The following is a 23,662-nucleotide window of genomic DNA, read 5'->3' on the forward strand; positions in this document are numbered from 1 at the left end:
ACAGCCACCAAGCCTGTTTGAAATGATTCCTTTTCAGACCAAATTCCTGCATGATGGACGACAGGCCCCAGCGTCCTCTTCATGTCTGTAAATGGAGAAAACCAAGGCAGAGAAGACTTTGGGCTCTGAGCCCTGGATGCAGTGGGCCAGTGGCAGGGGCAGGACTGAGAGGCAGCTGCCTGCACAGAACCCCCAGTGGGATCCCTTTAGTGCCCAGGTGTTCATGGAGCCGTGCCAGGATCCCTGGAAGATGCAGGTGGAAGAGGATGTTCTAGAACATTTGGAGCAGTGCTTTGAGCTTTGCTCAGGAGTATTCGTTCTCTTTTCTGTGATCTTAACAAAACATCTGAGAACTAAATGTGAAACTCTTCTCTCTAGTAAAGCCACGTGATGCATGCGTCTAGCACCCATGAGCGAAGAGCCGGAAACATTCTCCCGCACCAACTCTGTGGGTTTCTGGCTATTTGAGCTCTGGTGTAAATGCTCACATTGCATTTTTTTGTTCCTGCCACATTTAACGCTTCAGCCTGAATCCAGCTTTATTGCTGCTTGGGGAATTTGGTGCAACTTATTTATGAGTATTAAAATTCTAGAGTCTTCTTCCATCAAAAAAAAAAAAAAAGAAAGAAAGAAAGAAAAGGTGGCTACTTTTTGGCTTTGAGGTTTTACCAGGATGGCAGCTCCAGAAGATCCCCGCCAATCAGCCTACAGGCCTGGACTGTGGGTGCACCCAGGCTGGTTTGAAATGTGCTGACAGGGCCGAGCTAGGACGCCGCTGAGCGGAGGGAGGAGGGAGGCCGTGTCACTCCAGGTCAGGTGTGCCACAGAAGAAGCAGGTCCAGGCAAAAGGGAGCTGGGTGGCAGCGATCAGCTTCTCAGGTGTCAGAGGCAGTGCGGTTTGGAGCAGTTTTCCTTTCTAGGTGTTTGCTGAGAGTGTTTGCTGAGACCCTCCTGCGTGCGTTACTCTGTGCCCTCCTGATCCAGGGGTTGGAGCTGGAAGGGGTGGTGACAGGCAAGGAAAGCATAAAGCAGGCCCAGCTCTAAGATAGTGCAGGGTGTGGAGATGGGGACTCTCTTGCAAACACCAGGGACCACTATAAGATGTGTGACCAGAGGCCGAACTCAAAATGGGCTCTGAATAAAGAATGGCCAGGTCTTTGGGGACCAGAGTGACTAAGGCCATCTTCTCCTGTGGGTAGTGGTAGCCTTGAGCTGCAGGGTTCTGGAGGTTTGGGCTGGGAAGAGACAGAGCCAAGAGTTCTCAGTTCTCTCTTTTGCTTCTGTGCTTTGGTTTTATCCCTCTAGGGGTTTTGGTGTGGTTCTGGGCTCCTTCCCCACCCAGGGTCTCTGCAGTGTCCCTGAGGTGGGAGTGGCTCTGGAATTCCCTTTTCTTCCTTTCGGGCTGTCATAGGATTGTGGCAGGGTCTGGCTGGTGTGGGATAGCCAATGAGGGTTTCTCAGGTTTGAAGCACCAAGAGCAAAGGCCCTGTAGTCAGATGAAAGTCCCCCTCCTTGCCTAGAGTGACCTGTTGACAGGGAATCCAAAGAAAATTTAAGAAATCCTGCTCCTAAAGAAGAGAATGAGAGGACCCCTGGCTCCAACACAGGTCTGCAGGTGGCCAGCATTGCCCTGGAGAGGGCTGATTTGAGACACTCACTTAGCAGACACCAAGGCATATATCAGAAGCTCATTTTTTCAGCTTGCCCATTTACTCATTCATTTAACAAATTTGTATTGAATGTCTGCTGTCTGCTAGGTGCTGGTGTTCTGACTAGAACAGGGGCTGGCAGACGTTTTCTGTAGAGTAAATATTTTAGGCTTTGAGAGCCATATTGTCTTTGTCACAACTACCCAACTCTTGTAGGGTGAAAGCAACCGTAGACAATACATAAATGCACAGGTGTAGCTTTGTTCCAATAAAACTTTATTGACAGAAACAGGTAAGGGGCTGGATTTGGCCCAAAGACCGTTGTTTGCCGACCCCTGGGCTAGAAACACAGAGGTAAACAAAAATGGACATAGTCTCTACTTGTTGGAACTTAAACTCGGCTAAGAAGACAGAAATTATTCATATAATAAAAAATAAAAGTTATGAACACTGGTGCTTGAAGGAAAGACACATTCTCATAGCTCCACAAACAGGGATGTGATACAGTCTCAGGTCAAGGGAGGCTTAATGCTTGATTTGGGCTTTGAATCAGCATAACCAGGTGAAGAGAGAGAGAAAACAGCACATAGAAATGCCCTATGGCAGGAGTATGGAACATTCCAGAAACTTAAAGGCCGCTAGTGTGGTTGTATAGAGGAGAACAGAGGGGAGAGGTAAGATGAGGCAGTATCCAGTCCATGCACAGCCTTGGGACCATACTGGAGCTGCAGTCTATCTGACACTTAATGAAAAAGTCTTAAAGCAGGAGAAAAAAAGAATCATATTTGCATTTTGAGAAAACTCTCTCTGGCTGCAACATGAGAACAGATTAGAAAACAACAAGTGAATATTCAGGGAGACCAAGTAAAAGGCCTGTTGCAAGACAGGAAAGTGGTAATGGAGGTAAATAGAAGTAGATGGACCTAAAAGATCTTTGAGAAGGAGTGCTGAAGAGTAGTTAGGGAGGGAGAGAGCCTGCTGGATGGCTGTCAAGTCTGTGCAATGAGATGGTTAGAGATGCAGTCTACTGAGATCTGTGGCACTGGGGAAGTCTCTGGGTTTTTTTGTTGTGCTTGGTTTTGTATTTTGTTTTGGTCAGAGGAAGGAGCATAAGAGGTAGAGTTGCCTTTGAGACATCAAATTAGAGATGTCAGGTAAGCAAAGGAGATGTATAGATCTGGAGCCCAGAGGAAAGGTGGGGACTGCAAGTCATATGCTTTCGGGAGTCGTCAGCATGAGAGGGTACCTGAAGCCTTGAGCAGGGCTTAGCTTATCTGGGGGGGAGAGAATCAAGTAAAAAGAAGGAAGCCTAGAAAAAAATCTTCAAGGAACTCTGATAATTAATAGCCAGAGGGAGAGGGGAAAAGGGAGACTGCTGTGGCTCAGGAGCTAAGGGAGTGTTTCAAGCAAGGCTTTTCCATTCAGCCTGTACGCACAGCGTGGTAGAGCTGGCCACTGATACCCCACGGCCATCGTGACTGGTCAGTACGTGTGCTGTGCTGGGTGGGTGCCCATGCCTGGGCAGTTAGTAAATATCCACCCATCAGCCCTCCTCCCAACAGTGGTCATCAGGGTTGAAGGCTTTTGAGAGAGCAAATAGGACAAATAGGACTGAGCGTGGACACATTCCATTGGATTTAGCAACAGGGAGATGTGTTGGTGCCGTTAGGAAGAGAACTGGAGACAGAGCAATGGGCTCAGGAGGGAATGGCAGGTGAGGAAGCAGATAGAAAGCCCAGGCAACTCCTGCAGAAGTTTCTCTGGGATGCAGAGCAGCTGAATAGGACAGAGAGAGGGGAAACCGGGAGGCGATGGGGGGGTTGACATTTTTCTTTAAGATATTGAAACAATGAGAAATGCTTGTTTGTTCAATACTCGTGCTGTGTGTTTAGTGACTTATCAAACGCTGTCTTGTTCATTTATTCATTGTTGGATCCCACATGCCTATCTCATCCTGGGTGGGGGAGGGGGGCAGGTATTTACTATGTTATGGGCATAAATTCATTTTATGTCCTTCTTTCTTTTTCAATGGGCATTTATTGAGCGCTTACTATTTGCCAACTACTGGACCAGGCCCCAGTGATACAGAAATGAGTAAGTTTTAGCCTAGGGGTCCCAGGGGCGTATAGTCTAGTGCAGCAGTTATCAACCAGGGGTAACTCTGTCCCCTTTTCTACCTTGGGGATGGGAGGCCATGTCTGGAGTTAATTCTTGATTGTCACAGCATGGGGGTAAGGGAGAGGGATGCTACTGGCATCTAGCAGGTAGAGGCCAGGAATACTCCTAACCATCCTACATTGCCCAGGACAGCGCCTTCCACAAAGAATTATCTGGTCCAAAATGTGAATAGAGTCCAAGGTGCCTCAGTAAATGCACACAGGTGGTGACTGCTCGGAGGATGGGCGCTTAGGCATACACAGTGGAGCTGGCCAAGCAGAAGATGAGGGACAGACAGGACAGGTGGAGACAGCACCTGTGGAAAAGCATGAAGATGTGCGAGAACACAGCACACGCTCGGGAGTTTCCAGGAGGTCAGGGTGAAGGCACCGTGGGCAATAAAGGCAGAAACCACTAGAATAAGGTCTGGGCCATAGAAACCGTGCCAAGTGTTTGGGATTTTACCTATTCAGTGGGAGACCACTGAAAGATTCCAAATGAGAGCAAACCACATTTGTGTCTTAGGAAGATCATTCTGGTGGCAGACGAGATCAAACAAAAATCACGAACATTTACTATGTGTTAGGCACGTTTCTAAGTACCTTATTGAATGACCTCGTTTGCTCTCCCAACTGCCATATGGCGGAAGGGCTCTTGTTACCCCATTGTACAGCTGAGGAGACTGAGGCAGAGGAGTCATGAGGCTGGCTCGACATCATATGACTAGTACTTGGGGGAGCCAGGGTTGACCGAGACTGGGCTCGTAGACAAGCATGATGTGCGGTTCTTCCCACCTCCCCTTTAAATCTGGGCTCTGGAACCAAACTTGAGCATCTGCAAGGCCTCAATTCATAATTCATATGTCTCAGAGCTTCCTGCAGCTTCTCCAGGAATCCCACGCTTGCAGCTCTGTGGAGTGTGGCCTTGACGTAGCCAGCTTAATCCTTCCTGATTATGAGTTCTCATGGAGCTGTTAATTTTTAGGCACTTTGTGGCTGAAATGCCCCATCGAAAGACAAACACTTGAGAGAAGCATGCTTCTGGGAACTGAGAATTGTTCTTTGCTGCCTGGGGCTTTCAGAGGACCCCAGGAACCTTTTGTAACTTCTCCATCAGGATACCACACCCCATCATCACAGGCACCCTTCCTTCTCCAGCTTTACTGGGGAGAGAAGTGGGTCTGCGTGACTCAGAAAACTTAAAGTGGGTCTCAGCCCCGAGAGCTGCGTCATGAGCCAGCGTAGATCAGGCTTGCTTACCTTCTAGTAACAGCAGTCCCTCCTCCCGTCAGGATGGGAGGTCCAGGGGGCAGCCCCCGCCCAGCACCGACAGGCATGAACAGCAGGAGCCTGAGGATTGCAGGTGCAAGGGATGCTCCAGGCCCGAGGAGAGAAGAGATTTTGCTGCTCAGGGAATCCTTAAATGAAGATGTGCTGGATGTGCAGGATGACAGACAGCGGTAGGACCAGAAGACCCCTCCTACCCGGCCCCTTTCAGCAGATTCCTCCCGCTTGAAAAGAAGACCAGACATACATTTTCATATTTAGATAGGCTTTTCAACAAATGCGTCTTCACTTTTTTTAAGCAGTGGTAGTGTTCTGGCTGGCTTCAGAAATGCAAGCTGGTGTGTGATCCAGAGGGAAAAGCTCCTGAAGAGAAGGCAAGCAAGCTACCTACTAGAGGTCGTGGGCTGGAGCAACCCACTACAGGTAGATCTTGGAGGTTAGCCCCAGAGTACCCCCGCTTGACAGATGAAGAGCTTTATACCCAACCACTGCCATGTGGGGTATCCACAGGAAGAGCCATGCTCAGATTTTCTTGTATGTTTCACTCCTTCATTTAAGGATTCCTTGGTAGGATAGAGAGTTCTCTGGCTTCTGTTTTTGCGTCTGTATAATGAAGGAATTGTTGAACTGAAAATCGTCTAGCGTCCCTGATGGCTTTGATTTGTAGATTAAATTAGGTCTTTGCCAGGACGGTGACCATCCCTCTATAGTGCTAATGAAACTAACTTTCCACCCAAACATAAGCTATTCTCCACTTTTCCCAAAAAAAAAAAAAAAAAAGGTCTCCAAAAAAACCTTCTTAGGCAACCTGAATATATTAATTTTTTAGAATATAGATGTACACATCTAGAGCATGATACAGATACAGAGTATAGTGTTGTAGTATAGATAACTTACCACTTACTTAAAATACACAATGAATGCTTTAGCTACACATTTTTTAAATGACAAAATCTGTAACATACTAACTTCAAAATACGACTGATAGATTCCACAAGTCATCATTTAAGTCTGTCTTGTGCAGTTTCAACTCCAGCGACTGTTCTGTTCCCAGTGTACTTTCTAGCACTAGAGCAGTTTTGTTTGTTAAGTAGGTTCCATGCCAACACGGGGCTTGAACTCAGAACCCTGAGATCAAGAGTCACGAGCCGTATGAGACTGAGCCAGCCCCACTAGAGCAGTTTCTCTGGAGTCCTCTGACGGTTTTCCAGAGCTCCTGATTCTTGCTTGCATCCCGGTTTTCAGGAGAAGCCACTTTCTGAATCTGGGGATTATGCCTTCCTTTACAATTTTGTCTCCAGGCACTAGTCCCAGATCCTATCAGTTGTGACATTGTGGCGTTGTTTCTGTTGGCCACACAGGTGAATGTTCACCGTCTCTTGCAGCAATTGTCCATGGTCGGTGTCTTTCGGAAGTGACATTGCGGTCTCGTTTCCAACAACATCCAAAAGCTAAAATTGCAAAGTCATAATCCCAAGAATGATTATGTATCTGTTTTTGCTAAATGAGGCGAGAGAGTGCACTGTGAGATGTCCTTTTCTTGATAAAGACCATATCAATCAACTTATTGGTTATATTGAAACGAAGGCAAGTCCCTTTTTCTGAGGGCTAATGGGAGGTGAAGAGAAAGAAGTCACGTATCTGGGCATAAACAAACATTTTTTAATTTACCAAATTGTCCTTTTTTTATTTTTTTTTTAATTTATTTGGCAGAGATCACAAGTAGGCAGAGAGGCAGGCAGAGAGAGAGGAAGGAAAGCAGACTCCCTGCTGAGCAGAGAGCCGGATGCAGGGCTTGATCCCAGGACCCTGGGATCATGACCTGAGCCAAAAGCAGAGGCTTTAACCCACTGAGCCACCCAGGTGTCCCCAAATTGTCCTTTAAAACCTATCAGCTTACTACTTCATACATACGGGCATTCCTCAGGGATATTCAGCGGCCGATGTCTGCAAATTGCAGGCAAAGGTCCCAGAAGGAGCCGGATCACAGACAATGATGCTGGGGCTCCTGGGCCCACCAAGAACCCTGGCCCCCCCCTCTTTCCCCACTTTCCAAGCACCAGGAACTGCAAGCCCCTTCCAACCACCTTCCTGCCAACCCGCCTCTGGGCTTTTGTGTCTTTTAATGAGCATAGAGTCGTTCGGAAATATGCACCATGTTCCACAAAAGGAAATAGTAATACAATCAGAAATAATTATATTCCAGCCCATCAGCACTATTGCTACTATTAATGCCCATTATCACTGTATTACCTGAAATGTGTTTAACAGTTATAGCCACCAATCAAGGTGCCCGTCCTGGAAAATGTGTATTCTTTCCATCTGGATCACACTATGTATTGTGCTGTTATTGTTTTAAAATTTTTTTCAGATAACTGGAACCTGCTACTTCATACTTCGAAAAGTAATGTGGCAGGTGAAGCCCTGAGAGGTAGAAAGCCTATGCTTCCATCGGGGAAATAATGCAATTTTCACGCAAAATGATTATAATATTATTCAGTGATTATACGGGAGGGGGGTAGTCTGTTTTTGTTAGACTTTTGAAAGTGGCAAATTGAATCCATCCAAGTAATCAGAGGTTATGATTTTCCAACCTAGTGTGTTTGCACATGCTGGAAATGTACTGTCCCGGGATCCTCCGCAACCCTGTGTCCCCAGAGCCTCTGTTGACCCCTTAGGGAAGACCTAAAAATGCCAGGGGGTGGTTCCCCCTCTGGCAGCAGCTCTAAGCCTAGGAGAAAGAGGAGTTGATGGGACATGCTCCAGCTGCCTCCCACCCCAGGATGTAAGGAATGCCTCTGAGACATGACCCTTTCTGTCCCCCAGAGGTCCCTAGTAAGATTGGCTTCAGTGCCCACAGCGGTGACCTGCTTCTTCAGGGCAATCTGTGTTGGCTTTCTTCACTTACCTCTGTGACTTCCTACTCCCTTAGCTTTCTGAAATCACTCCCCCAAAAAAACAGTTGCCTTAAATCCTTGTCTGGGTCCTACTGCAAAGGGAGAGGCACCCCTGGCCTTCCTACTTCCTTCTTCCCATTGTAAGGGCACCCCGGGGCTTCTCTGGATCCCTCTGTTCTAGAACACATTTTGTAGGGCAACACCCAGACGTCTTGGTGTGTTAAGGCATCCTCATCCTGAAAAGTGAAAATTCTTAATTTTTTTTTTTTTTTCTGGTCGGGAAGGTGATGCTTATCATTGATTTCTCCCGCCTCTTCTCTCCGTTATTATCCCAGCATTCAAAGGAGACAAGATGATTTCATCCAAGTTGTACTTAAAATGTCCGTAATCAAGGTCCTCGTTCTGAACATGTGTCTGTGTGCTTTTAGATAATTTATGTGTAATTTTCATAGATTTGTCAACAGCAGCCCTTCCTCATCCAAAAGGGCTGCTCTCAGACAGATCACTTAATTTGCCCCTCAGTGTTATTTTTCATACATGGTTGCTGCCCGGCCGACAGATAGCAGATGATCCCACTACAAACACATTGGACATGGCATGTGCTGTGGGTATGAGCCAACTCAAGGTCTCCTACTGTGGCAAGCAGTGTGTGTCTCCCTGTTATGCAGAAGGAGGCGGGGGTGTTCCCAGAGACCAAGCAACAGAGAGGTGCTGAGGCTGCTGGCGCCGGCAGTATTGAGGTGCAGAAAAGAGCCCCCCCACCGCAGTACCAGAGGCTGACTGTGCCCTGCCCCTTCCCCAACCTGGAGGTCACCTGCTGACATTTTCCATCTCCTGCCTCTCTCTGTGGGAGGGCGGGGTGGAGGGGAAGGGGCGTTGATATCCCCAAGGCACCCTTCAGCCTTCTGGTCTCTATGCTGAGCTTGCAGGTTCTCTCACCCTCCAGGACCCAGAGTTCACCCTGACATAGAGCCTTCCTGTAGCTGGGAGCCCTCGATCCTCGGACCGCCTTCAGTCCCAGGAGTCTCTTTAACTTAGCCCGTAGCGTCCGCAGCCTTGTGACATCCTGTATTTCCTCGTGTGGGTGTGTGACGGGGTGGGTGCCAACTCTGCCAGCTTCGAGCTGACCTGAGCGTCTGTCGGAGAGGCGATGGTGCCCCAGCCACATGCTCACTTTGGCGTGAGGATCAGCCGGGTGGGGGATGGGGTTGCTAGCCGAGGCCAAGAGTACACACTCGGGGGTTTGGGGAGTACAGAAACCCTCCCTCCCAAAGACTAAGTGCAGTGCGAACGGATGGATTATTTGCTCCATTTTTGTCTGCTGGGGTAACGGCAAGCAAGTGCATTGTGTTCCAAAGGAAGAATGTTCTCTAGACGTGGTAATCTTCGCCATGCCAACTTGTGACAGAGTGAACCACATCAACTTCTAAATTTTCTCAATGGAGTGTGATGTGTGTAATGTGTAATAAAATATAAATAAGCCTTTAAGAAGCATCTATGTGTTTCTTTTTATCAACCTTTAGATGCGTTCAAGCCAACTACAATTTTATATGAATTCTAGATGATATGTAGTATTTTTATTTGCTACTTCATTGCTAAATGTTTCATATAAAACTGAAGAGGGGAAAAAATACACAGTCCCACATATAAAAGAAGAAGCAGATGGCTAAATGTGACCGTGGGAGAGAAGCAGTGAATGGAGTGCTCCGAATGGAGGACTCCCTGCTCTGGGGTGCAGCCCGGATCCAGTCGAGGGAAGTTCATGTCTGTGGTTACCTGTGCTCCTGGCCATTTGCTCCCATTGTGTCTTAAATAGGCCATTAGTGTATGCAGAAGAATCTACAGGTATCTTTGTTATGGCTTTTTTTTTAATCTTTTAAATGTACATATAAATGAGTATGTATTATTTATAGATGTCTTTGGATTTAGAAACATCGAGCTTGAAAAGTAATGCAGCAAGGAATATTTGATTTACTGCTAGCTGGAAAGGAGAGAGGAAGCCGGGGACATTCCACAGGAAGGAAGACTGGGTTCGATAAGTTGTAACCTTTCTAGGGGACTTTCCTGGAATCTTCGGGCCCAGTTCAACGTCAGAGAGACTAGGGGGAGAAAGAGGTCCACGGGGGAGTTTGGAAGCCAGCACCGCTGTCCTCCCTCTCCTGCTGATTAGCTGTGTGACCTTGAGCTAGTCACTCACTGGCGCTTGCCTTTGGTTTTTTGCCTGTACCTGGACATCCAGCCTTGCCAGGCCGCAGCTCAGAGACTCTGGGCACTTGTATCCACTGCTCTGGGCTCTGGCCTGGCTCCTCGGTCGCTGGTTTACATCGCAGCAGTAGGGTGATGCTGGTGAGGCATGCCTCCATGTTGTTTATTATTATTATTATTTATTATTATTATTATTATTTTCGGATGGAACGTGAAGCCATGATACGATCAAGCCACTTGCCTATACACGTTGGTAGAGATCAGGAAAACAGAATTAGCTCCTAATTCTATTTTCAGTTCCTAGGCTGTTTCTATATTGGCCAAGAAAAGCAGAGAACTTAGAGAAATTCCTGGTAATGACTGCTTTCTGCCTGGGTACGGAGAAACATGCCTGTCTGTGGTTTATTTTTAAATGGATAACTCATCATATCTGGGTAAAAAGTACTGTAATCTCCAAAGGCTTTTCTTTCACAATTTTTTTTTCTCTGAGAGTATAGAAACAGCCTCAAATCTACTCAAATAAAACAGCTTTTCACTGGGTGAAGAAGCGATGGTTTTCAGATGCTGGCCCTGTCGGCTTGGGTTCGGAACCCAGGTGGAGCGAGCGAACGCGAGCCTTAGCGGCGTCTTCTCTCAGGCCTGGAGTCTGGTATACCAGTTGCTGGGTGGAGGTTGGGGGGAAAGGCTGAAGCTGCCCTCTCAGAGGACATTCAGGACATTCAGGGGCGCAGGGGGGCGGGAGTGGCAGCCGACCAGCGTCAGCTAGACCCTGGTGTCCTGTACCACGGTCAGCCCACTGCTTCCACCACCTCTCAGGGAATGTGCATTTGTCCCTGCGTGCTGGCTTCTGTAGGGAGGAGCTGAGAGAGAAAGCACCACCTCGTGTGACCCCAGCCCTCCCCGCGGCACCGCGTGTATCTTAGGGGCACCCCTTGTGAGCTTCAGTTAGCAGGCGTGGCTCTGTAACGGTTATAGCCACCCATCATCGGTGCCACGGGCTGTGCTGAGTGTCCTTCCTACACGCTCTCGACCACACACACAGGCCAGGCCAGCCCCTGAACCTCCGCGACGGGGACGGGGATATAAGTCCGAAAGGCGACTCTGGCTAGGCCACGCAGGCCGGGGGGATTCCGAGTTGGGTGAAGGGCATATCGGATCTCTCTGTGTCTCCCTGAGCAGACCAGAAACACACTGAGTCTGAAAGCCCAACACGTTTTATGCCGTGGACTCACTTTTGCCCATCATTTCTCTCTAAAGCTGTGGGCAGGAGGTGTCCAGGGGACAGGATGCTGTGGGACCCCTGGGCACTAGCAGCCACCAGGTCCAGTGAACAGGTGTGGTGGCTGCATCTCCTGTCCCCACAACTGTCCCCTGCCCCCTGACGTGCACAGCTGTGGGCCATATAGAGGACTCAGGTGTTTTCTGTTGTGGTTGGCTACTTGAGGTCTTAGGGTGCAGGTCAGAGTCTCTCCCTCACCTGAAGAACTAAAACCAACATCCTTAGGGCCAGTCACCAGGAGGGAGACAGGTCTCCCAAAAACGGAGATCAGGGAAGGTGGAAAGAAAGGGGGAAGCTCCGTTCTCTCGGGCTCTGCCTGTGGGGTCCAGACCTGAGGTGGGCTCTTGCCTGAGTGTGACTTGCTCTGTGACTGATGCTAACACGGGGGCCACCCTGTGGAGCTGGGACAAACCTGCCTGGGGCCATAGACCAGCTGAGAAACCAACATATCTGGCCACGTCCAACTTCCTCTGTCCACAGCTGCCACCCGCCAACTGGACAACTGTTCTGTTTTACTCCGAGATTCTAGACAGGCCTTGTTGAAATGGTACAGCCTCACAGGCACGTCAGGGAGAACCAAGGGAAGCGACTTGCTCACCTCTGAGTCAGAGTTTGAAGTGGGCAGCATCACTGAGGCCAACATGGAGGGGGTGAGCCTCTGCGGATGCCCCACCCCACACGGAGAACTGGGGGTTGCTGGAAAAGAGGGTACTTCTGATCTCGCAGCAGCAGGCAGGAGAGGGGAACCCATTTGCACCGCGGTCCACTTGGAGGTATTGGCAGATGGCATCCCTTGTCAGTGAATTAGAGATGTCGGCGCCTGTCCCGCCTCTCGTGGGGTCTAATGAAGAGGAGAAGATGCACGAGCACTCCAGAGAGCCCACGGCACCAGGCAAATGGGAGGCGTCATCATGAAAAGCTTCAATTTATGGGTCTGAAGGAGAAGCAACATCTGGGAAGGAATTATTGCAATTTAAAGGGAAGATGCAGGCCTGTTCATAAGAGTGAAATCTGGAAGCAATGTCTGCTTTTTTTTTTTTTTTCCCCTAGCTGGTTTGTATTCCAGTCATGAAACCATGGTGTGAACTTCCAGATGTGTGAAGCAAAATTGTAGAAAATGAGTTGAGTCTGGTAGGCGTTTTCCTTCCTTCAACAGAGCCTTACTGAGCATCTACTACGTGCCAGGTGCTACACACTCCACCGACATCTTAAATGCCGCAAGTCAGGCTGGGGGGGGAGGGGGTCCCCTGGCATTGCCACCTCCCTCCTCAGTTTGTGGTGTCCAGAAAATGCAAGGGTCATGCCGGCTCCGTTTCCAGTGATAAGCACATGTGTCCTAACTGGGGTGGAGGGGGCTCTGCGGGCTGGCGCTGAGTCGTGGGGCCGAGTAAGACCAGTCCCATAATGCAGTTGCTGAGAGATCTGCTGTGTAACAAGACACTGAGGGGCGGGTGTGGGGGGGAGGGGGTTGATTTGAAAAAAAAATTTTTTTTTTTCCCCTGAACTTTTTCAGTCCTTTTGTCTGGCAGAGCCCCATCAAGACACAATTTAGGATCTAATAAGTCTGCGTGTGGGCACCCCATTTTCCTTCTCTGCTCATTCTCCTGGCCCAGACCAGCCAAGAAGGACCTGGAGTTGGGCCAGCAAGAAACGTCTTCGGGTGACGTGCATACACTTGATACTCGCCAGCAGTTTTCCTTCAGAGTGTCTATACTCTGAAGAGAAGTTTTCAGTAGGAGACGGAATGAAGGCATGCGGGAGGAGATCCAGGGAGGAAGACAGGTGTGTGGTCCCAGAAGGAGAGCTGGGGATGTCCGTGGGGCGGGTAGCCCGGGCGGGGGAGGCTGGACAGCGCCTGGGCTCCCCGGGGCTCCTGCCATGGAGGGATTTGGGGCAGAAAGGCCGTGACTATTCTTAGGTGGAGCAAAATCCCCGTGGTGACAACAGGGCCCCTCGGGGGCTGTTGCTGTGAGGCCATGAGAGGTGGGGAGGCCCGGCCGCAGGAGGGAGATGATAGAGAACAGGACGTCATTAAGGACAGTGCTGGGGATGGGGAGCAAGAGAGAGAAGGCGGAACTGGGTTTATAAAGGCTGAGGAAGGGGCCGTGCTGGGCCCTGAGGAAGGGGTCCAGAAGCAGCAGGGCTGGAGAAAGGCAGTGAATTCATGCCAGGGGCCAGGGTGAGGGGTGAGGGTTGTAAATCGAGTCCAGGAGTGAACGGAGGAAGGAGGCACAAAAACTCGCAGATACTACAGTGCCTTACGCCCTCCACGTCTCCACCCTCCCCGACAAAATCTTACCCTTTCAGAGTTGAATGACACTTGTTAGAAAGAATTTAGATGGAACAGAATGGAATTTTTTTCTTGGTGGGGACGGTGAGAATAAAAAAAGTTGGAGAAACCCCGAGTTAATAGTCACGGAGAACCCGGTGTGCCGCCTTAGTGTTGAGAGAGGTTTCGTGGTAGGCGTGGGGGCCGATCTGTGGCTTCTTGGTTGTGGGAGGGGGCCCCTTGGGAAGCTGACCACCGCCGGGGCTGTGGAGAAGAGGGTGAGGGGGTCCGGGGGAGCAGCCAGTTGGGTTGTAGGGTTGGTTTGGGCTCACCAGTACCAGACCGGGATGAGGATATCCTCAGACACCTGTATTTTTATCCAGCCCGGGGGTGGGGAGTACAGAGTGAACACAGGACAGCTCCAATCTCACCATCCGTCAGCGTCCTGGGGACAAGGCCGTGGATGAATTTGGAACAAAGCAAGGGTTGGAAGGTGCAAACCTAGAGTTCCAATTCCATTTCTCTCCCTTCTGTATTCGCCGGGTAGCGCTGCGCCATTCTTCGTATCCCATCTATAGAATAGGAATAATAACAGTGATCCACTCATAAACTTCTGAGCAAAATTAAATCAGAAAATGGGCACGAGCGAGGCTTTGTAAACTTCCAACATTATGAAAATTTCATTATTCCATCTGAGTCAGGAGTCACGGCCTCTGCAGATCCTCCCTTTGAAGAACACGAGCCTGCACAAAGGCTGGCCCGCCAGTGCCTCCCTAGCTTCGGAAATAAGTAATGGATCTCATCAGTGGCCGGTCCTGGCTCCTTAATGGAAAGAGGAAACCTCCGCACTGGGTTGGGCGGGTTCTCGCAAAGCACTCCATCTCCGTGTGCCCGTTCTCTTCTTGAAGAGCGGGGCCTTCCGGACCCCTCAGCCCGTGAACTGTCGCCAACCTGATGGATAAACCTTTTGAGAGTGTTTATTTTGGGGTTGGCAGGATGCCTGCAGGCTTTGGTGAACCCCTGGTGGATGTTATTAATGGATGGGTTGTTTTTTCCCTCTTCTTAAGAGAATGTGAATGAGACTTCACCCTTGCTGGATACATTCAGAGCAGGTCTGCGAGCCCCCAGGGCCGGGGTGGGGCGGGGGTGCCACAGGGTCCTGAGCCTGGGCCGACGGGAAGGTGGGAGCTGGTTTTCTTCCACAGTTCGCAGCCTCTAGTGGCTTTGTTTTTTCCTTCCGAGGAAGGGAGAATCGTTGCTTCCAGGTTGGCTGAGGGCTGGCGAGCTGCCTGGGCGCGGGGCAGTCCTTGGGTAGCCTGGTCAAGACCTGGGCAGGGCCAGACTCTGATCCTGCATCAAATGGGAGACTCCCTAATTGGTTTATCCTCTCTTAAGGGCAGTTTCTCTCCAAAAATTGGTATCTTTTATAGGGAAATAAAAAAAAAAAAAAATCCTGGGGCCCTTATTTGTAATTCTCTTGGCTATCAGTTTGGTTCCTGGCAGGAGCCATCTTTATTTATAGACTTAGAGTGAGAATGGCCTCAAACATTTCTTTAGGTTTAATTTTTAAAGATCTCCCGTCGTTCGTAGTTATTTAACCCAAAGGCCCCATTGGAGGGAATTTCATATTGGCCCTTTTTATGCCCTGCCAGACCCAATTAGCATCTCTTAAGTGCCTTGACAAGGTGGGGGGGACGGTGTAAGACCCCTTCCACAGGCGTTGACTAACCACCCACTGTATATTTTAAGTGAAAGTAAAACATCTCTCATCTCTTGGCTATTTGTTTATTTATTTTTAAAGATTTTATTAATTTATTTGACAGAGAGAGAGAGAGATCACAAGCAGGCAGGCAGAGAGAGAGAGGGGGGAAAGCATGCTCCCCGCCTAGCAGAGAGCCTGATGTGAGGCTTGATCCCAGGACCCCAAGATCACAACCTGAGCTGAAGGCAGAGGCTTGACCCTCTGAGCCCCCTAGGCACCCCATCCCTTGGCTTTTTAATTGCATTTTCCTTGGCCCTGGGAGCTGCCCTTTGATGATGAAGTGAGTGGAAGAGAAGGGGTCAGTTTGACCGCAGATGTCAAAGTCAAGGCCTCCCCTGGAGATGGAAAACCATACCTGTCTCCCTGTTGTTTCCTGAGTTTGTTTTTAGGGGTTTTTTTTTTTTTTTTAAGATTTTATTTATTTATTTGAGAGAAAGACAGAGAGAATGAACAAGTGAGAGAGAAAGAGAGAAAACACCAGCCAGGGGAGAGACAGAAAAGCAGACTCCCCACTGAGCAAGGGGCCCAATGCGGGACTCGATCCCAGGACCTGGGATCATGACCTAAGCCAAAGGGAGACACTTAACCAGCTGAGCCACCCAGGTACACCTCCTGGTTCCATTCTTGATGGGCGCTATGGCCAGAGATTCAAATATTAAGATAATGTCTATTCTCCGGGTGCCCTGCGTTTGACTGCAAGGAGCAGAGGTTGGGTAGATAGAAGTGCAAGGGGAGATAAGTGAAATCACTGGGACATCAACTAATGCCAGACAAGAGCTGAGAGCAGCTCGAAACCCCTTGAGGGAGCAGTTTCTGGTGCGGGGGCAGGGGACAAAGATGTCAGCCAGGAGGTGCTCCTTGCCCGGGGTGGTGCAGCCGGTGGTGGAAATGCTGGGACAGGGATCCTGCTGCCGCTAATTTTGCATCTGTTTCTCTAGTTCCAAGAGTGAGAAGGAAGGTTCCTAGATATTAAATACCTTAGCCCGTGTCGCAAAACTAAGGGGCAGGTTGGGATTCAGCCTGATCCCTGATTCCAAAGCCCTGCTCTCCGATGGCCCCCGAGAACGTACCGTCTGGGGTCTTAATAGGAAATTGGCACATTGAAATGTGTGGTTGGAAGAGAGTCAGACAGGGCTGCTCATAAGATGGGAACTTGGGGTACAGAGACCACGCTATGGCCGTCCCCAGTGCACGGATGCAGTGCAGGGTGCGGCAGTTTCCAGCTAGAAGCTAAGGCACAGAGAGGATGCTCTGTGGGGCCCACCGCACCCCAGCCTCACCTGTGACCTTCAGTGGGGTCACGGCCAGCCTGTAAAGTCACTGCAAGGAGGGAGGCAAGTAGGGGAATAAAGACCCAACCCCATGCCAGTCCCCAGTCTCCTGGTGTCTATACCGCCTGCACCTAACCAGGAGTCTCCAGGGTCTCCGAGCTTCAGTGATGCCCTCTGTGCAAATCAGGGGACACACAGCATAGAAAACAGACCTGGGCAAGATACCCACACAACCTGTCATGTCTAACGTGTCAGCTCACGTCAGGATCTCTCCATAAGCACATTAGGGAAAAGCCCAAAAGAACTCAGCCTCATGTATAGTGTATTTTCGTTCAGGACTTTGATTCAGTTACCTCCTCTAGCCTCTGGGGACCACAGAGAAGGAAACACAAGGCCACTGTCCTCAGAGCAAGCTGGGCAGCCCTGGTGGCTCATCTCCTTCCACTGCCCCTCCCAGCCCCAGCCTGGCCTTTGCCCTGTTCATCTCGCACAGAGTGCTGAGCAATCTGGGTGGAAGGGACCGCAAGCAGATTCAGCTGACAGACCTGCGAGGTCTGTCTCCAGAGAATGAGAGCTCCTCCTAGAGCTGGGTCGCCAGCATCTTGGGTTCTCAGGGAGTAGCCTTTACCGTGGCCTGCAAGGCCCTACATGATCTAGATAGTCACCTCTCCAGCTGAATGTCCTTCTGGACTCTCCCTGTCCAGCCACCGGGGGCTCCTTGCTGGCCCAGGAACATGACAGGTATGCTTCCTCCCCCCACCCCAGGACATTTGCACTGGCTCTTCTCACTGCCAAATGTTCAAGCCCAGATTCCCACATGGCCCAGTCCCTCATCCCCTTCATGTGAGCTCAGTCCCCTGACATTCATCTTCTGCTCTGTCTTCTCTAATGCATACACTGCCTACCTTTTAATACACTGTACAATTTGTACTTATTTCTCAAGCTTATTGTTTATTCTATGTTTCCCTCCACTAGAAGATGAGCTCCCTTAGGGCAGGAATTTTTTTTTTCTTTCTCTTTTGTTCACTTCTGTATCCCCAGTGCCTAGAACATTGCCTGACACACAGCAGACACTCAACAAATACTTATGGAATGAATGAATGAATGTATAAAATTCTCAAGGATCTAAAAACCATCTGACTGCTGTCTCCCAGACCTCTCTCTTCACCAACACATATCTGCCAAGGATCTTTCCCAGAAATACATCGATCGTTTATTATCACCAGTACCGTCGATACTTTGTGGCCGAAGCGATCAATATATCCGCATGCTTCACATCGGCTTGGTCGAGGAAATGTACTCACGACTTTGGCTCTGGGTCAGAATTAAATGGTGACCTTGGCTTCCTTTGCCTCCCCACAGAGGTTATTTCTTAATCGTAAAGGGAACGCTCTGTCCTTGGAAAAAATACTATTTTTGCCACCTTCAGCTTGAAAATGGCTATTTGATGTGGCTCGCGTTGTGTCTCCGTCAGTGGCAGCTGAGAAAGCTCGGGTGGAGAGAGGCTCTGAGAGAGACCCGTTGCGTTGTTGGAGAGAAGCTCATTGCAAGGTGGAATCAGTTTACAATAACTTATTTACCTGTCCAAATCCCTCATATCACATTAAAGCTTTCCTCTGCTATCCAGGACTCTGGAGTGCTAAGAGGAAACAGGAAAATCAATTGATAATGATATATTCCGTTTAGAAAAATATATCGATTCCTGGGTAATGACAGCCGTGTTTTTGCAGTGGAGGTTGCCATTCCTTGTCGTGAAGACAGCTTTCACATATATTAGATTTGAAAGAGGGAACTGGGAATAGCCTTGCCTCACCATAACAGATAGCTCTTTCTACTAGGTATTAAATCTATATTTAAAAAAAAAAAAAACAAAACAAAAAAAACTTATCCTCTCCAGGGAACCCATCCTTTGCTTCCTCAAGGTCTTCTTGCCCATTATCTGAAAGAATCAGTGATTTGCTTTTGTAATTCTTGAGTTTGTGTCCTCTTCTCTTTTCAGCATTAGGTTAAAGGCCTAAATTTCGTGTTTCTCCCTGTCTTTGGAGTCTCTTGGCTTGAATCGGATGGAAGCCAATGCCTTTATTCTCCCTCACCCATGCTAGTGGCTGTGCTGTGGGAATTTGGGCTTTGTGTGTTTGGGGGACGGAGGAGGGACCTCTAGGCTCTGCCCCTTGGGGTTCTCTGCTGCCCACTTCACCCTTCCCTTGCCTGGGAGTGCCCGTGGCAGTGTTTGGACACACTCCATGTGAAAGGGTCCACACTCAGAGATTCAACACAGGGACAAGCGCCTGCGTGGGTGGGGACTGTCTAAGACACTGGAATTCCGAAGAGATTTTTCTGCAGACGGTGATACCTTTTCCCACCCCAGCCCCACCCTTTTCCTTCTCGTTCTAGACTGTCTGGCCTCCCGGGGATGCTCACACTGTGCTAAGTGTTGGTTGCCATCGAGGTTTTTGCATCCTGGGGACGAATCCTGAGCTTGCCAGAGACGGACATCAAAAGGTAAGTCTCTGCTCAGCTCGCCTGCACATAAGGAAGGCATCCGACCTGGGCACTGCCAGCTATGTTCTCTAACACTGATTTTCCAGGGGCAGTGAGGAGGTGAACAGCGCATCCTCTCTGCCTTCTGGTCATGGAGATTTTTATATAGATGTGGGATTAGAACCCAGCAAAGACACTGGACCTCAATCCCCCTGGAAACAATCTATGAGCATGGCGGGAACTCTTCCCGCTCCCCAGGAGTGGGGATTCGATCCCCAGGAGGGGGCATCCAGCAGCTAGGGGACCTTTAAGCTCCTCAAAACTGTAATACTTCCTTGGCAATTTAACTTTTCTTGTTATTAAAGTAGTAGTACTTGATATCAGTAAAAGGCTGTTTGTTCGTTGTAAAAATACTTTAAAAATAGCACCTAAAATTACAGAAATTGCTTACAATCGTAATCCCAAGAAACATCTGTGTTGGTGTCCCTCTTCTGACTTTCTTTGTATGCACATATGTAAAGTGTACGTGCACACGCACACACGTGCACACACACACACATACGTGGGATCACGCTATACGTATGGCTCGGCGACACATTCTTTTGACTCTATGATATGTCACATGTACACTTCTTATGTCAGTAAACACAAATCTATAGCATTTTTGAACTCTGCATGTCATCTGCATATAATAATCTCCACAATTTACTTACCCAGTGCCCTAATGGTGGGCATTTAGCATATTTTTAAATTTCACTCCTATAAATAATAACACAACGAACATTTTTGCATATATATATATCTTAGCATAGCGATTTGATTATTTCCTTGGATTAAATTTGTAGAGGTCTGGCCTCAAAGTTTGATTGAGGATTTCCAAACCCGGATTATAAAGACCAGGTAGCCAGGAGAGTTGTGGGGAAGGTGGCCTACTGTGCGGGCAGAAATCCGATGGAAAGAATCGGTGAGAATGCTTGAATACCCACCCAGCAGGCCAGGACTGTGCCCACAGAAGCAGGGAGGCCTGGAGAAGGATGCTCCGGGATTCTGCAGCTCTGGGATTCCGAATTGTGGGGATCCATAATTGTCAGCAAGAAGCGGGAGGAGCTCCAGGCTGGGCCTGGACCAGGGAGAAACGTCCCCTGGGCACCCAGCCTGCTGCCACCGTGAGCAGCCCAATGGGGACAGCCAGCGGGGGCAGTTGGGCTTCTGGCTTTGGGAGCTTTGGGGCTGTTGGCAAGCATCTAACGACACCTCCGAGCAGCTGAGCCGCCGTCCTGGTTAGTTGTCCCAGGGCCTAGGAAATTTGCTTTGCTTCTGTGACTGTCCCATGAGAAGAGAGGCGTTGGACAGCCAGACAGATCTGGTGATAGTGGCATCTCGGATCTGATGATGATGGCATTCCCAGCTCCTAGAGGGGGCACACCTGGAGAGGAGTGTCTGAGACCAAGGCATGCTGTTCCCAAAAGTCAGCTTTCCAAGGAGAAGCCTTTAAGTCTTAGACGCTGTGAGTGTGGCAGGGGTGAAGGGCATCTTAAGACCCAGGGGAAGGGGTTTGACAGCCTTTATCTTGGAACCTTCTGTTCCTTCCCACTGACACAGGGTGGCACATGGCTCTTGTTTATCCCAGGCTTCAAGAAGCATGTATTATAGGATAGGAAGGAACCTGGATAGGATACGTCATAGATCCAGCCCTGGATTGGTGTCCCCACGGCGAACTCACGTCAGTCTTCCCTACCACCTGGCCAGTTCCTGGAGGATGGGAATCACATCTGATTCATCCCTAGTTCCCCCGCCAGCCCCCCCCCCCCCCCCCCCGCACAACACCTGCCAGGGCTCTCGGTAAACACATCCCCGCACACACAGCCACAACGGTTCCTGGGAACACCGGAGCACGTGGCCTGCTGCCCGGTCATGCTTTTCCCTTTTCCCTCACATGCAAGACTTCACTGATTCCCAAGAAGATAGGAGTCTCCACAACCTGGTCTGTCCCCTGGTGACCAGTGGAAAGAACTATCACTTTCCTATGGAAACTGGGCCGCATCACCAGGCTGTGTGCACCCTGCTGCAAAGGGGGCCCCGCCCTGCTGCAAAGCTGGGAAGGCTGCGCAGTGCTTGTCAGGGGCCCAGAGTGCAGTGCCAGGATGGGCTAGTGGGAGTGAAACCTGATCCCTGCACTGCAGTGTGGGAGCCTGGCTGGGCAGGTGCTCGGGGGATAGAGCTGAGGACCTGCTTTGTGCAGAACCCAAAGCTGAGCCAAGAATGATGTTAGCAGACACCTAGACTTTGGAGGTGGTGAAGGGCAACCACGGGTCCCCATCAGTGCTGATGAGCGCCCCTCTGCAGCCTCCCCCACCTCCATCCCCGCCCCAGCACTGCCCGCCCAGGCCCCTTATCCCCCTGCGTGCCGTGCCCTACATCCTGAGAGGACATTGCAGATGCCTCCAGAGCTGATGGGACTTGGAACCCTTCCATTAGAGGACGCCGCGTGCCGTGCCCTGGACTTCCGCACTCTGGCGGCTTCACCGGCGAAGCCATTCTGAAGGTGCCCTTGCCAGCCACACTCCTGCCCCCCACCCCCCGCACTCCCTCCCTCCCTCTCAACTCCCTCCCTCCTCCTCCTTCTCTCTCATCCATCACCTTTGGCTTCCATGGCTCCCACCCAAAGACAGACCCGTGGGCAGACATCTCAGCGCTGCCTTCCCCCAACACATCCACTCTGTCACCGACTCGTCCTTCGTCCTGGCTTCCTCTCCTAGCCCCACCCTGGGAACCTCCGGCAGCCCCCACCCACTGGGCTCTGGGCGCCCAGCCCTCTGGGGAGGCCATGGAACCACTCCAATCCCCTCCCCACAGAACCTTCCGCAGAGCCCCACCTCTCCCATCATCGCCAAGACCTCCGCCTGCCCTGTCCACCTAACAGTCAGCCAGTGACCTCCATGCTAGCTTCAAGGAGACCAAGAGCCTCTCTCTCTCTTGGCTTGGGGGGCCTTGTCACTCCATCTTTGTGGCCTCTCTTCCTCCTCCTGCCTGTAAGTGAGGGCACTGGTCCTAGAAGATTTTCCTCTGCTTTCCTTTCTCTCCGCGGTCCCTTTACTCCCACTGCTTCACCTGTCCCCGAGGCTTCGTTCTGTCCTAAGGTCCTGACTGCCTCTCCAGAGCCAAGGAACTGGTCACAACCTTTCTGATTCGCATCCCAGACCCGGCCTGGCCAACACAAAGCTGCCTTGTGCTCTGCAGCCTTTGGGGATCTTGTCACTCGCGCCTTCCTGGGCTGCACTTCTCACCTTCCTTCCTGGACCATGAGTTCCTTAAAGACAGGGACTGTCCTCTTGTCTCCACGTCACGAGATCAGGTAGTCTTGGTTCTAAGATTATAGGACCACAGGACAGAGTGGCCTCATAGGCAGTGGGTGGACAGGACCCTGGACTGGGAGGCAGCCACTGGGCTCTCGTCCCAACTCTGCATTAACTCTGGGCACGCCCCATAGAGCTGCTGAGTCTCCCATCTCGTCTGCTTTTGCTGAGGGCAACCCCTGACCTTCCTAGTCCCCGGGAGAAGACGGGCATGTCTTCCTGGGCTGGCAATGCCAGCTCTCAGTGAACGCTGAAGTCACCTGGAGAGGCATGAAAACCTACAGATGCCTGGTTTTGCCCCCCAGACCTTCTAATTTAACTGTTCTTGTGAGGATGGGCACCAGTGCACTTTACACTTAACACTGCTCTCAACTCAAAGGTGTTCCCCAATTCCTGGACTCTAAGCCTTGAATTGACATGGACATTACAGAGATCAGCAGAACAATGTTCCTGGATGATAGGTCATTTATTTACTCTTTTCAGATATTCTAAAACCTGCCCCCTGGATCATGCCACCCAAAAGCCTGGGTACTTTGCCATCCCACTGACAACCCCGGGCTCCTCACCCCAACCCCGGAACGTTTTCACATGAACCCTACGGGCTGTTGGAGTATCTTCTTTTCCTATTGATGGTAGCGATGTGCCCACATTCAGGATTTTGTGGTGGTTAATGTGTATCCTGTCCCTATGCTCCCTTTGCTGGGCCTCTTGGGAGAAGAGCCTCTTATGTCAGCATAAATTCTTCTCCCCAGCCTTGTCATAGGACTTCATATCAAATCATCCTGTAACATCAGCTTCTTGTTTGCCTCTTCCAAGTCAGAACAGTGGCTCTCAACTCTGGCTGATTCAATCCAGGTGATTCAAATCACCTGGGGACATTTTATTTATTTATTTTTAAAGATTTTATTTACTTATTTGACAGAGAGAGATCACAAGTAGGCAGAGAGGCAGGCAGAGGGGGTGGGGGAATACAGGCTCCCTGCTGAGCAGAGCCTGATGCAGGGCTCAAGACCATGACCTGAGCCGAAGGCAGATGCTTAACCCACTGAG

At 50.1% G+C, this 23,662-nt stretch overlaps 1 protein-coding gene across 3 annotated transcripts in view; it reads left to right on the forward strand.

Moving 5' to 3' along the window:
- The window catches only part of KLHL29 (kelch like family member 29), a 294,701-nt gene that overhangs the window by 63,444 nt on the left and 207,595 nt on the right, over window positions 1–23,662 (forward strand). Inside the window, exon 2 of one of the 3 annotated variants that reach the window (XM_059405212.1) lies at window positions 19,170–19,277. The exons of 1 other annotated variant lie outside the window; for it this stretch is intronic. The gene's annotated coding sequence lies outside the window, so the exon portion shown is untranslated. Of the gene's footprint in view, window positions 1–19,169; window positions 19,278–23,662 lie in introns of those variants that run through there. One more of the 3 variants, XM_059405210.1, reaches the window with a different exon arrangement.

Source organism: Mustela nigripes, chromosome 7, assembly GCF_022355385.1.
Source record: "Mustela nigripes isolate SB6536 chromosome 7, MUSNIG.SB6536, whole genome shotgun sequence".
Classification (NCBI taxonomy): Eukaryota; Metazoa; Chordata; class Mammalia; order Carnivora; family Mustelidae; genus Mustela; species Mustela nigripes.